This window comes from Nannospalax galili, unplaced genomic scaffold, assembly GCF_000622305.1.
Source record: "Nannospalax galili isolate Female #2095 unplaced genomic scaffold, S.galili_v1.0 scaffold263, whole genome shotgun sequence".
Lineage (NCBI taxonomy): Eukaryota > Metazoa > Chordata > Mammalia > Rodentia > Spalacidae > Nannospalax > Nannospalax galili.
In genome coordinates this window covers 2,390,088-2,403,704 of record NW_008350402.1, presented here as the reverse complement: position 1 = coordinate 2,403,704, position 13,617 = coordinate 2,390,088, and the positions used below count along the sequence as shown (strand labels likewise).

General features: G+C 40.6%; 1 protein-coding gene across 3 annotated transcripts in view; it reads right to left on the bottom strand.

The window, feature by feature from the left end:
* Positions 1 to 13,617, bottom strand: part of Rnf38 (ring finger protein 38) — a 130,816-nt gene that overhangs the window by 75,792 nt on the left and 41,407 nt on the right. For 2 of the 3 annotated variants that reach the window (XM_017801818.2, XM_008847712.3), the window contains exon 2: positions 3,101 to 3,171. The gene's annotated coding sequence lies outside the window, so the exon portion shown is untranslated. Of the gene's footprint in view, positions 1 to 3,100; positions 3,172 to 13,617 lie in introns of those variants that run through there. The other variant, XM_029570723.1, reaches the window with a different exon arrangement.

The following is a 13,617-nucleotide window of genomic DNA, read 5'->3' as shown; positions in this document are numbered from 1 at the left end:
TATCTTTATCCATTTCTTAACGTATCTTGTAACTAGTACATAACTGACGTTTCTTTTTCTCTGCTTTCCCCAGTTACACTGTAAAGTAATGAAAACACAAGAATCCTTATCTATCTTTTATCCTGGTGTATTTCCTAAATGCCTAGAAACCTAGCTATCAATAAACAAATACTGTTTGCTTACTCAATCAACAGAATAAATTATAAGTACATATATAAGCAAGAGAATTTTTCCATGATTTGCATTCCATTCCAAGAAACAGTGCACACAAAGCTGGCAGCCTCTGACTGTCCTTTGGTATCCTGACCAAACACTATCTCTTAACTTCGCTCCCTCCCTCCATCCATGTATTTCAGGGGGTAGGGATCTCACAAAAAACACAATCTCCTAAAGATTGAGAAATTAGGAGAACCACTTTTGAGGGAAATGGGCAGTACCTATGAACTAGACAGAAAATTCATCCCCATACTCTAAGACTGAGACATTCATTTTGGTTTCTATACTATAAATGAACTGGCAGAAGCATAAGACAAAAATTTTAACCCCAAATATCTTCATATCACTTATAATTTACTGACAAAAGCTAACTTCATTTTTTTCTTCCTTTGCCACTCTTATTTTCAAATGTTCATTTCTAAACTCTGGTATACTACTAAATTTTAGGGAGGCAAACTACATACTCTGAAAGTCTAAGTGGATGGCCTATATAAACTTAAAAATGAAACCCATGCCTCTAGACTATTATAACAATAATAGTGAAATCAGATAAAGGAAAGCTAATAAAGACAGTGCAACTGACAGATCAATCAAAAATATTTGGAAAATCTCAATGAGCAGCTCACTTCTTGATCTAGCTCCAACAGGATGAGGGAGCTCCTTGATCAAAATAAGGAAAATTGTTTGGATTGGTCTGCACTGCAAACTACCAAAGGAGTTATACATTCCTGTATAAAAACATAGGAAATGGGTCTGGAGAGATGGATCAGCAGTTAAGAGCACTGACTGCTCTTGCAGAGGACCCAGGTTTGATACCCAGCACCCACATGCTACGAACTGTCCTTAACTCCAGTTCCAGGGGAATCCGAAGCCCTCTTCTGACCTCTGCGGCAATGCATGACACGGGTGCACTTACATACATGCAGGCAATACACTCATACACATAAAATAAAAATAAATATTTTTTTTAAAAAACACAGGAAATGGGAAGAAAGCCTTGGAAACTGATGGTAAAAAGACTAAATTTAAGTTCATTCAGATCAGCTGCCAGATGTTCCAAATATTCAGACCACAGAAATATCTATTGGACAGCAAGTTTCTCTATTTTTGGAGACAAGGTCTCAGATAGCCCAGGCTGCCTCTAAACTGCTATGGAGCAGAGATGCCAAGCCCTTGAATCCTTCTGCCTCTGCCTCCTGAGTGTTAGGATTACAGGCATGTACCACCACATCCAGTTAAGAGCAGGTTTCTTTAGAGATAAAAAATACACAAGCAAAAAACAGCACCATGAAATAAATCTACCAGTAATTTGGACATGACTTTAAAATGAAACAAAACTTGGGCCCAAAGTAATCTCTACTGCTCCCAATCCCCCAACCCCCTAGAAGAATCAAACAGGTTCTATTCTCAATCTCCAAGATTTAATTTTGGCTTTGAAAACAAAGTAAAAAATAATAAAAATAATAATATAAAAAGTAAAATAAGGGTAATGTATAACAGAAAAAAACATAGGTGCTCTCACCTGTAATCCTAGCACTTAGGAGGCTGAGAAAGAAGGGCTACAAGTCCCAGGGTAGTCTGGCCAGAGTTAGACCCTGTCTCAAAAACAAAAACAAAAACAAAAACAAAACAAAGAAGGGGCTAGAGAAATGGCTCAGTGGTTAAGAGCACTGGCTGTTCTTGCAGAAGACCGGGGTTTGGATCCCAGCACCCATATGACAGTTAACAGCTGTCCATAACTCTAGTTTCAAGGGATCTGACACCCTCATCTGACCTCCCTGGGCACTGCTCGACATAGGTGCAACTTACACACATGCAGACAAAACACTCATACACATAAAATTTAAAAAAACAAAAAACGAACAAACAAAAAAAAAAAAAGAAAAAAAAGAAAAAAGAAAAAGAGATAAAAAAGTACTTGCTGTGTCCAAGAGTGAGGATCAGAGTTTGGATCTCAAGAACAGCCATAAACTTGGGCACAGTACCCTGTATCTGTAATTCCAGTTCCTCTACAGGGAGATGGAGATAGACAAGAGAAGACCTAGAAGCCCACAGCAGTGAACAACAAGGTGAATGGTAAAGACGACACCCCAGGCTTCCTCTGACTTCTACAAATATATACACATCAAATAAATTTAAAAAAAAAAAGAAAAAAAAAAGATAAGCCAGGTATGGTGGCATGTACCTTTAATCCCAGCACTTGGGAGGCAGAGGCAGGTAGAGCTCTGTGAGATCAAGGCCAGCCTGGTCTACATAGCAAGTTCCAGGCCAGTTGGGGCTACAGGGAAACCCTCCCCCCCCCCCGAAAAAAGGAAGGATAAAAATATAATACAATAATCAACTACAAAAGTCAAACAAATTGGGAAAATCCAAGGTATTCCCAACTAGAAACAAACGCAACTGTCAACAATTTGTAACTTTTATTTTATGTGTATGAGTGTATTTCTTGAATGTATATATGTATGTGCACCCATGTTATACAATGCCCACAGAAGTCAGAAAAGGGTGTTGAGCCATGTAGATGCTGGGATCTGAACCATCTCTCCAATGCCACTCTAACACTTTAGAGAGCACATGTTCATACATTAAAGCAACTCCTCCAGACTGTGTAGAGAAAGAAGTACAGAGATAAAAATAGGGAAATGAAAGACTAAGTACGAGTCTAGCTCACCACAACCTCCTGAGGCATAAACCTCAGGTTTTCTCTCAGTTTAGTAACCTGATCCACAAACCAGTAAAGGCCCATTGCAACTTCAACACTATACCCTCAAGTCACTTGACTGGCTCAAGATTCATGGTCCAGAGTTAAAATAAAACAAAACATTGTAATACAATATAAGGTGTCATGCATTTTCACCATGGTAGACATCAACATGGACCTCACCTTGTCACTGTCATCATGACAAATGTGGTCGTGATGGATGGATTGGCACTGAAAAGAACCACCAACACTACCTACAAGAAAAAAGAAGGAGAAGTTAAGCGGTAATTCCTTACACCTAAACTGCTTTACTAAATTCATTACCCCATCTAATCCTCAACAATCCTTGTGAACAGGCAGGGCAGGAATTATTATTTGTGGCTTTTAAAAATTATATGTACAGGGCTGGAGAGATGGCTCAGCAGTTAAGAGCACTGACTACTCTTGCAGAGGACCAGGGTCCCTTTCCCAGTGGTAACAACTGTCTGTAACTCCAATTCCAGGGGTATCTAACGCTCTCTTCTGACCTCCTCAGGCATTGAATGACGGGCGGTGCAACATGCATGCAGGCAATGCACTCATATACATAAAATGCAAACAAATAGGTAAAATATTTAAAAAATTAGATGTACCAAAAAAAAAAAAGGAAGCGAAGGAAAAAAAAAAAGAATATGTGTGTGTGCTTACATGTGTATGTGTGTCTGTCTGCACGCATTCAAGGAGGTCAGCGGACAATTTGCAAGAGTCAATTCTCTCTACTGTGTAGATCCTATGGATCAAGTTCAAGTTCTCAGGCTTGGTGACAATGGTCTTTATCCACTGAACAATTCACCAATCCTATTTGTGGTTTTTGACAGAAGAACACAAAGAAGCTGATTTATAAAAAGCAGCAAACAGTTAACACTCAGGTCTGAGGGTGCTAGAGAGGTGGATCAGCGGTTAAGAGCACAGGCTGTTCTTGCAGAGGACCTGGGTTTGATTCCAGCACCCATATGGTGGCTAACAACCATCCTTAACTCCAGTTCCTGAGGATTTGATGCCCTGTTCTGACCTCCTCACGCACTGTACAACACAGGTGCACTTACACACATGTAGGTAATATACTAATACACATAAAAACTTTATACTTTCACAAAAATTCACTGTGATCTCTGGATGTAGTCACCCATACCTTTAATCCCAGCAGTCAGGAGGCAAAGGCAGACAGATTGCTGTGAGATCAAGGCCAGCCTGGTCTACATAGCAAGTTCCAGGCCAACCATGGCTACAAGAAGACCATGTTTCAGAATAATAATAACAGACAATGAAAATAATAAGTCACTGGGTCAGTGACTAGTCTACAAGGGCTGGAAAGATGGTTCAGTGGATAAAGTGCCTGCTGCCCAAGTATAAGAATTTGAGTTTAGATCCACAACACCCACATGGCCAGCAAGCCCCAGTGAGCCTCCTGTCACCACCCCCTATAGCACTGGGGTTATGGGCACATGCAAGGCTTTGTATGTGGGTTCTGGGGATTTGAACTCAGGCCCTCATGTTTGCTCAGCAAGTGCTCATACCTGCTGAGCCATCACCCCAGTCGCAAGTTACTTAAAACATTTTTTTTTAATTTTATTTATGATTTTTATTTTATGTGTATGCATGTATTGCCTGCATGTAGGTAAGTGCACATGTGTCACGCAATACCCTCAGAGGTCGGAAGAGGCTGTCAGATCCCCTGGGACTGTAGTTACGGACAGCTGTTAGTTGCCATGTGGGTGCTGGGATTTGAAACCGGGTCTTCCACAAGAACAACCAGTGTTCTTAACTGCTGAGCCATCTCTCCAGCCCCTTAAAACAATTTTTGAAATTTATTCTTATTTTATGTGTTCATTGAGTGTTATGCCTGCATATATGAAGTGTACCCATGTTGTGCAATGTCCGTGGAAGCCAGAAGAGGGTGCTGGATCTCCTGGAACTGGAGTTATGGATGATTATTAGCTGCCATGTGGTGTTGGGATTAGAACCCAGGTCCTCTACAAGAGCAGCCAGTGTTCTTAACCACTGAGCCATCTCTCTAGTCCCCCAAGTTACTCTTATATCAACAGAAAAACTAATGATACCTATCTCTTTTCACTAGATTCCCTGTATTGGCATAGTTTATTACAGGGTAAAGCTTCTTGGTATCCATCAACAAGAGTGGTTGAATAAATTTTTGTTACTTCCCATGGACTGTTTATTATATAGCCGTCCTGAAAACTGATGTAGAAAAGCCACCAAAATACAGTTAAGTGAAAAGAGCAACTGGCAAAACAATATACTAAGGTCTTATTTTCTAATCATAAAGGCTGAAAATACAACTATTAACAGTAATTATCCTTGAAAAGGATAACGGGACAAAGATATGCTTATATATTTTGCATTGTTTTCATATTCTATAATTATAAACTCAACTTGTATAATTGAAAATGATGGGACTTAGGGAGCTAGCTCAATGGGTAATAGTGCCTGACAACCTGAGTTCAGACACAGTGGTGCATATTTGTAATTCCAGCATTTCTAACAAGATGGAAGACAGAGACAGGAGAATCCCCCAGAAGCTTATGGAGGCAGTTAGACTGAAGTACACAGCACAACTGCAAAACAAGAGAGACCCTGCCTGAAACAAGGTTGGAAGGTAAGGATGGAGTTTGACCTCCACACCCATGTCAGGACACGCCCATGTCGACACTCACACTCACACACAAAGAATGGGTGGGTAATGCAGTTCTGTGGTAGACTCTTAAAGCTGAGCCATCTTTCCAGCCCCATCAAACATAGACTCTAAGGATGTCTAATATTTTTATTTAAGTTTGACTTTTTATTTACTATGTTTGTTGAACCCAAGTAGATTTTAAGCTGCTAGAGGGTAGTCTATTAAATGGATTGTCTATAGCACAACAGTGAGTAGTAAGATGCAGTGGGGGAGAGTTAACACTGAACCACACAAAAAACCCTGATGACCTGAGGGGAGCAGTACAAGAAAAACATTTTTGCACGAGTTTTAGTAGGTGACAGCAACATGAGGTAAAAGGTGCCACAACATAGACCTCAAAGAAAGATTTTTATCCAAGAAAATGTGAAAGCAGTGATAAAGTCCCAAGTAAAACAAAGATACCAATGCTTCTCTATATTCACGTTAAAAAGGGAAAATAAGCTGGGCGTGGTGGCGCAGGCCTTTGATCCTAGCACTTGGGAGGCAGAGCCAGGCGGATCTCTGTGAGTTCAAGGCCAGCCTGGTCTACATAGTTCTACATAGACCAGCTAGAGCTACAGGGAGACCCTGTCTCAAAAAGACCAAAAAATAAATAAATAAATAATAAAAATAAAAAAAGAGAAAACAAAGCAATTCTATTTCTTTCATTTATATGCACAACATAAATCACTTAAATAACAATCAGAAATCACTATAAGCAAATAGCTTTAATTAACAGACACTGCTACAAAATTATCTCATGCTATCAAGCTAAATAGACCAGAAAGCAACAAAAAGAGCGACTAAAATACAAAGGAACAAACTCCAACACTAAAAAGCATGCATAATCATAAACTGAGAACAAAAAGAAATACAAAAGCAGGGCTGCAGAGATGGCTCAGCGGTTAAGATCACTGGCTGCTCTTGCAGAGGACCCAGGTTTGGGTTCCAGCACCCACATGGTGGCTAACAACTGTCCTAACTCCAGGGGGTCTGACAGTCTCTTCTGGCCTCTACGGGTACTGCACAGCACAGGTGCACTTGTATACATACAAGTAATACCCTCATACACATAAAATAAAAATAATAAATAAAATACTTTTTAAAAATACAAAAGCAACTAGAGCCAGGTGTGGTGGTGCACACCTGTAATCCCAGCACCTGAGAGAAGGCAGGGGGAGCAGGAAGTCAGGGTCATCTTTTGGCTACATAGGCAGTTCAAGACCAATCTAAGCTGCATCAGGCTCCACCTCAAAGAAAACAAAACAAGGGATGCAAACAGATGAAATCATTCAGTTTCTGTAACTAAAGGGGACAGAGGTGCTGAGGAAGAGCAAGTGGAGAGAAAAGTTCCCAGATCAGAACCTTCTGGCTATAATACAGAAGTCAGAAGGTATAAACTAAAACGCAAAGACAAAATTAACCACAATTAACTTTGGTTAACAAATGAGGGAAGTGCACCGAACAAAGCCAAGCAAACTACAGCGAGCAGTGTCTCTCCCAGAAGAGCAGCTGTGGTGGCACTGCCACCTGTCCAGTCAGGTCATTTTTTCAAAATACCTGAAAAGTTTACCTTAAAAATTATACTTCTGTTATTGGTAGCTACCATAAACATTTTCAAAATATTCTGATGGCCAAATAAAACATGTCTGCAAACAAGGCTATCAATTTTGTCACTGCTGGTTTGACAAAGAAAAAGCAATGGAACACTGGAGAGAAGGAACGCTGAAGAGAGGGACCGTAAATGGTCAGGATGAAACAGCTCACAGAAGCTAAGGAAGAATATCTTCAAAAAGAAAACAGTGAGGCTGGAGAGATGCTCAGTAGTAAGAGCACTGGATGCTCTTGCAGAGGACTTGGGTTCAGTTCTCAGCACCCACATGGGGGTAACAACTATCTGTAACTCCAGTTCCAGGGGATCCAACAAAGGCATTGCATGCACATGTGGTGTACTTAACATACATGCAGGCAAAACATTTATACACTTTAAAAAAAAAATAAGGGGCTGGAGAGATGGCTTTGCAGTTAAGAGCAATGGCTGATCTTGCAGAAGACCTGGGTTCAATTCCCAGCACTCACATGATGGCTAACAACCATCCATATCTCCAGTTCCAAGGTATTCAACACCCTCTTCTGACCTCCAAAGGCATTGCACAACATGGGTGCACTTACATACGTGCAGACAATACACTCATACACATAAAAGAGAAATAATTAAAAAAAAAAAAAAAAAGCAGTGGCTGGGCATGGCACAAGGCTTTAATCTCGGCACCCAGAAGGCAGAGGAGGTGGATCTCTGTGAGTTCCAAACTAGTATGGTCTACATAGTGAGTTCCAGGCCAGCTGGGAATATACAGTGAGACTCTATCTCAATCAATCAATCAATCAAGCAAGCAAGCAAGCAAGCAAGCAAGCAAGCAAGCAAACAGAATTTTGTTGAGTTTCCTAAACTAAAACTGGGAATACAGCTCAGTGGTAAAGCATGTGCATAGCATACATGAAGTCCTCAGTTCAAATCCCAGCACTACCAAAAGAACAAAACAAAGAGAAACTCTCCTAGGCTAGACTATCTACCCAGGACACAGCTAAGTGGGAGACCTTTACCCAGCATGCTCTGCAGATCTAGGGAGGTTGGGGAGGGAATCCACATGAATGGACCACTTTACTATCAGGAAAAAGAATGTAATGTCATGATGGAAACATTCTAAGATAACAGAGAAGGTGCACAGTTAACAGAAATAAATAATAAACATTAGAATTGAAGAATGGGGTGAGGGTGGAGGGGGAAGGCACATGGAATGAAGTTAATCGTGAAATACTTTCTGGGAACTCTTAAACATAGTTTAGAAAATGAATACAGTAGGGAAGCACAAACAACAGACATATGAAGATGATTTTGTGGCCATCTCCCCGGTTCTGAGATAATATAATTTAATGGAAATTTTTTTCTTTTTAATAATGGTTTCTTGCTAATTGTATAATTAAATGGATTTAATTTTCATTTATTCCATTCTTTTTCATATTAACAGTTTTAGAAACAAATTCCTCCATTAGACCTTGTACACAATTTAAGTTTCATTAACTGGCCACTACATGAAGAAAATGGAAACTACACTGGTATAAAGATGCTTATGAATAAATTACAGAGTTGGGATGAAAGACTGCAACTAGTCCATGCTAAAACAAGGGAGTAAGATGCAAGGCAAGTGTTGCTCCTCCAAAGCCCTGCAGGACCAGAAGAGTTCCTACGGACTCACAATCTCCCCTCCTCACACACCAGAACCCCAGGAAAAATGTGACTGCAGAGACCAAAGCTCCCACTCACCCCTCCCGCACACAGCACCACATGGAACCTGTTATGAGTCAGAGGGATCTGAGAACGTTCACCTTCCAACTCAGTGCACCTGTCCCAGCAATTCACTTCAGAAGTATTGTTTATATTTATTTTCTATTATTTAACAATTTCCATTCTTTATTTTTATTTTAAAAAATATTTTACTTATTATTTTTATTTTATGTGTATGAATATATTGCCCGCATATGTGCTAAATGCACCGATGTCTCGCAATGCCTGCAGAGGTCAGAAGGCGGTTTTTGATCCCCTGGAACTGGAGTTACAGACGGCTGTTAGCCACCATGTGGGTGCTGGGAATCAGACTCAGGTCCTCTGTAAGAGCAGCCAGTACTCTTAACCACTGAGTCATCTCTCCAGCCCCAATTTCCACTCTTTATATGTTTCATAGTGGTTTTGCTTTTGTTTGTACATTGTTCAGTTAAGTTTTAGAACTGTTTATTTTCTCCATTTAGTTTATCACAAACCATTTTTTTTTTTTTTGTCTTTTTTTGAGGCAGTGTCTCCCTGTAGCCCCAGCTGTCCTGGAACTCACTATGCAGACCAGGCTGGCCTTGAACTCACAGAGATCCGCCTGCCTCTGCCTCCCAAGTGCTGGGATTAAAAGGCGTGCACCACCACGCTCCGCTGAGAAAGCAATTTTTACTCTACCCATCAGCCATATCTCACGTACTATACCCTTTTTCCTACATCTTTCTCTCATCCTTAATCCTTTTTATTTATTTATTTATTTATTAAAAAAATTTAGGGGCTGGAGAGATGGCTCAGCAGTTAAGAACACGTTGTTCTTGCAGAAGACCTGGGTTCAAATCCCAGCACCCACATGGAAACTAACAACTGTAACTCCAGTCCCAGGAGATCCAACAGCCTCTTCTGACCTCCTCAGGCATTGCACAAAACGGGTGCACTTACCTACATGCAGGCAATACACGCCTATACATAAAATAAAAATAAATAAAATTTTTTTAAAAGTTTAAAAAAAATAGGCGGGGCATGGTGGCGCACGCCTTTTAATCCCAGCACTTGGGAGGCAGAGGCAGGCAGATCTTTGTGAGTTCGAGGCCAGCCTGGTCTACATAGCGAGTTCCAGGACAGCTGGGGCTACAAGGAGACCCTGTCTCATAAAGACAGAAAAAAAAAAAAAGTTAAAAAAAATTTGGGGGGGTCATTTTTGAGACAGGGTCTCCCTGTAGCCCCAGGCTGACCTCGATCTCACAGAGATCGGCCTGCCTCTATCTCCCAAGTGCTGGGATTAAAGGTATGGGCCACCACACCTGGCCTTTTTTTGTTGTTTTTTTAAAACAGGGTCTTACTATGTAGCCCTGGCTGGCCTGGAACTTGCTATATAGACCAGGATGGCCTTGAATTCATAGAGCCTCTACCTCTGACTCCTGAGTGCTGGGATTAAAGACATGCACCACCATTCATTGCCTTGCTTTTAATTTTTAAAAAATATTTTATTTTTATTTTATGTGTGTGAATGTTTTGCCTGCATGTGTGGATGTGTACTATGTGCATGTAGCACCTGTAGGGGTCAGAAAGGATATCAGATAACCTGGAACTGGGTGCTGAGAGCCACACCCAGGTCCTCTGCAAGAGTAGCAAGCAAGTGCTCTTACCGACTAAGCCATCTCTCTAGCACCCCCACCTTTTCTTTTTTTTTTAACTGAATTTTTTGTGATGTTCATACAATATAGTTTGATGGTATTTAGATCTGTCCCTCCTGGCCGACCAACTTAATTAACTTTCTTTTCTTAAAATTTTGTTTATTTTTGTTTTTGTCTTTTTGAGACAGGGTCTCCTTGAAGCCCCAGTTGTCCTGGAACTCACTATGTAGACCAGGCTGGCTTCAAACTCACAAACATCCACCTGCCTCTGCCTCCCAAGTGCTGGGATTAAAGGTGTGTGCCACCACGCCTGGCAATTTTTTTAAAAATTATTTTTATTTTATGTGTATGAGTGTATTGCCTGCATGTAGGTAAGTGCACCGTTTTTGTACAATGCTCACCGAGGACAGAAGAGGCTGTCGGATCCCCCGGAACTGGTGTTGTTAGCTGCCATGTGGGTGCTGGGATTTGAACCCAGGTCTTCTGCAAGAACAACCAGTGTTCTTAACTGCTGAGCCATCTCTCCAGCCCCTTAACTTTCTTGTATATATAATATGACCTATAGAATCTGGTTTGTGTCCCCAAATGTCCTTCAGTGTGGGTCTCCCAAGAGTCCCATCCCTGCAAGACACTGTCTTCCCCCTCCCAGCAGTCATCAATTGCCAAAAGTTTCTTATGTTCTGTTGGGATTCCTTACCTATTCCCTGTGTCTATGCTGGGATTCTGTCTGATTTGAACTTGTGCACGCTGTCACCATTGCTGTGAGTTCATATAAGTAAATGACTAGCTGTCTGGAAGACTGTGTCCTTATTATCATCCACTCCCTCTGGCTCTTACAATCTTTCTACCTCCTCTTCAGCAAAGATTCTGGGCCTTGGGAGGCAGAGGTTTGTAATTATTGCCTTTCATAGCATTAACAATCTCTAAAATCTGTGACCCCTAACAGTATCCCAACTTTTTCCTTTGAGCTACTTTACTACCTCCATTTTTTTCTTTTCAAAGTAGAACTAATGCCTAATTGTAATCCTTACTCATCCTATTTCCCTCCCAATCTTAATCTTATTAACTAAAATCCGAGTGAGCCACTGTTATTAATTAGCTAGTACAACATTTGCATAGTGGTAATATCCAGTAGCTGTGACTGATCTCACAGCTAATATTCTACTCAGGAAAAAATACAGAATTTACACCAGGTACTCTGACATTGCAAATACTTCTGAAAAAGGGCCAAAAAACCAAAAAACAAATGAGGTGGGCGTGATGGCACACGCCTTTAGTCCCAGCACTTGGGAGGCAGAGGCAGGTGGATCTTTGTGAGTTCAAGGCCAGCCTGGTCTACACAGTGAGTTCCAGGACAGCTGGGGCTACAGGGAAACCCTGTCTCAAAAAAGACCACCGCCCCCCCCCCAAAAACTTCAATTGAAAGACTATGGATGATTTTTTTTAAAGCCAAAACATAACACCAGATGTATAAATCCCAATGTAGTAACATAAGAACATGAAAAAGCAAGACAACTTAACTCCTCCAAAAATTACTAATCCTACAGTAATGGCATCCAGTGAGAATGACTCAGCGGTTAAGAGCACTGTCTGCTCTTGCAGAGGACCCAGGTTTGCTTCCAGTACCCACACAGCAGCTAACAATGTCTGTAACTCCAGTTCCAGGGGATCCCATGTCCTCTTCTGACCTCCTCAGGCATTGCAGGACACAGGTGCACTTACATGCAGGCAATACACTCACACACATAAAATTTAAAAAAAAGTGCATACCTTTAGTCCCAGCACTTGGGAGGCAGAGGCAGACAGATCTCTGTGAGATCAAGGCCAGCCTAGTCTACATAGTGAGTGCCAGGCTAGCTGGGACTACAGGGAGGCTTTCTCTCAAATATATGAATAAATAAATTAACAAGTAATAATAATAAAATGCAAAGAAGAAAATAAGCACTTGATTGAAAATACAAACAGCTGGATGAAATAAGGAAAGCAATGCAAGACATGAAAGAGGAATTCAAAAAGAGATAGAAATATAGACAAAAAAACCCAGTCTGAAATGGTGGAGATGAAAAACATAGTAAGTCAAATAAAAAGTTCTACTGAAGTCTCACTAACAGAATAGGTCAAAGAGAGGACAGGGTATTTAAGCTTGAAGGTAAGACAGAAGAACTAAAACAATCAAAACAAGGCAAAGCTAATACAGCAAGAAGGCACCAGTGGGGATTTCCAGATGTTTACAACACTCTGTGAAGACTAAATCTGCAGATAACAACAGGCACAGAACAGAGAGAAGAATCTAGGTCTAAAGGCATAAAAAGAATTTAAAGAATCGGAAAAACTCCCAGAGTCAGGAAAAGAGATACCAATCCACGGAGGCATTTAGGACACCAAACAGACAAGACCAAAAAAGAACCTCTCCTCATCATAATTAAAACATTCAATCTATAGAACAAAGAAAGTAAATTGAAAGCAGCAAGAAACACCATGTCAGTCAGTCAAAGGCAGGTCCATCAGAATAACAGCACATTATAGAACTGAAACTTTAAAAGCCAGGAGGACCCAAACAAATATATTTCAAGTTCTGAAAGACTACAACTGCCAAGTTCCAATTACTACATCCAACAAAGCTAGCTGTCAAAATTGAAGGAAAAAATTAGCACCTGCCATGATAAAAATAGGCAAAAGGAATGTATGACCACTAAGCCAGTTCTACAGAAAATAACTTAAAGGAATCCTTTGAACTGAAGAGAAAAACAAGATCCATGAGGTCACAGGAAATAATAAACCATACTAGCATTAACAGTTAAGCAAGAGAGGAAGAAGAGAAAAAACGAACATCACAAAACCAGCAAAATGACAGGAATCAATACATACCCTTCAACAATAACTGAGTATATATGGTCTCAACTCCCCAATCAAAAGAAAAAGACGAATAGACCGGATCAAAAAAGCAGAAACCATCTATTTGCTGCCTCCAAGAAACACAACACGAAAGACTACCTTGGAGTGAAAGAATGGAAAAGGTATCTCAAGCAAA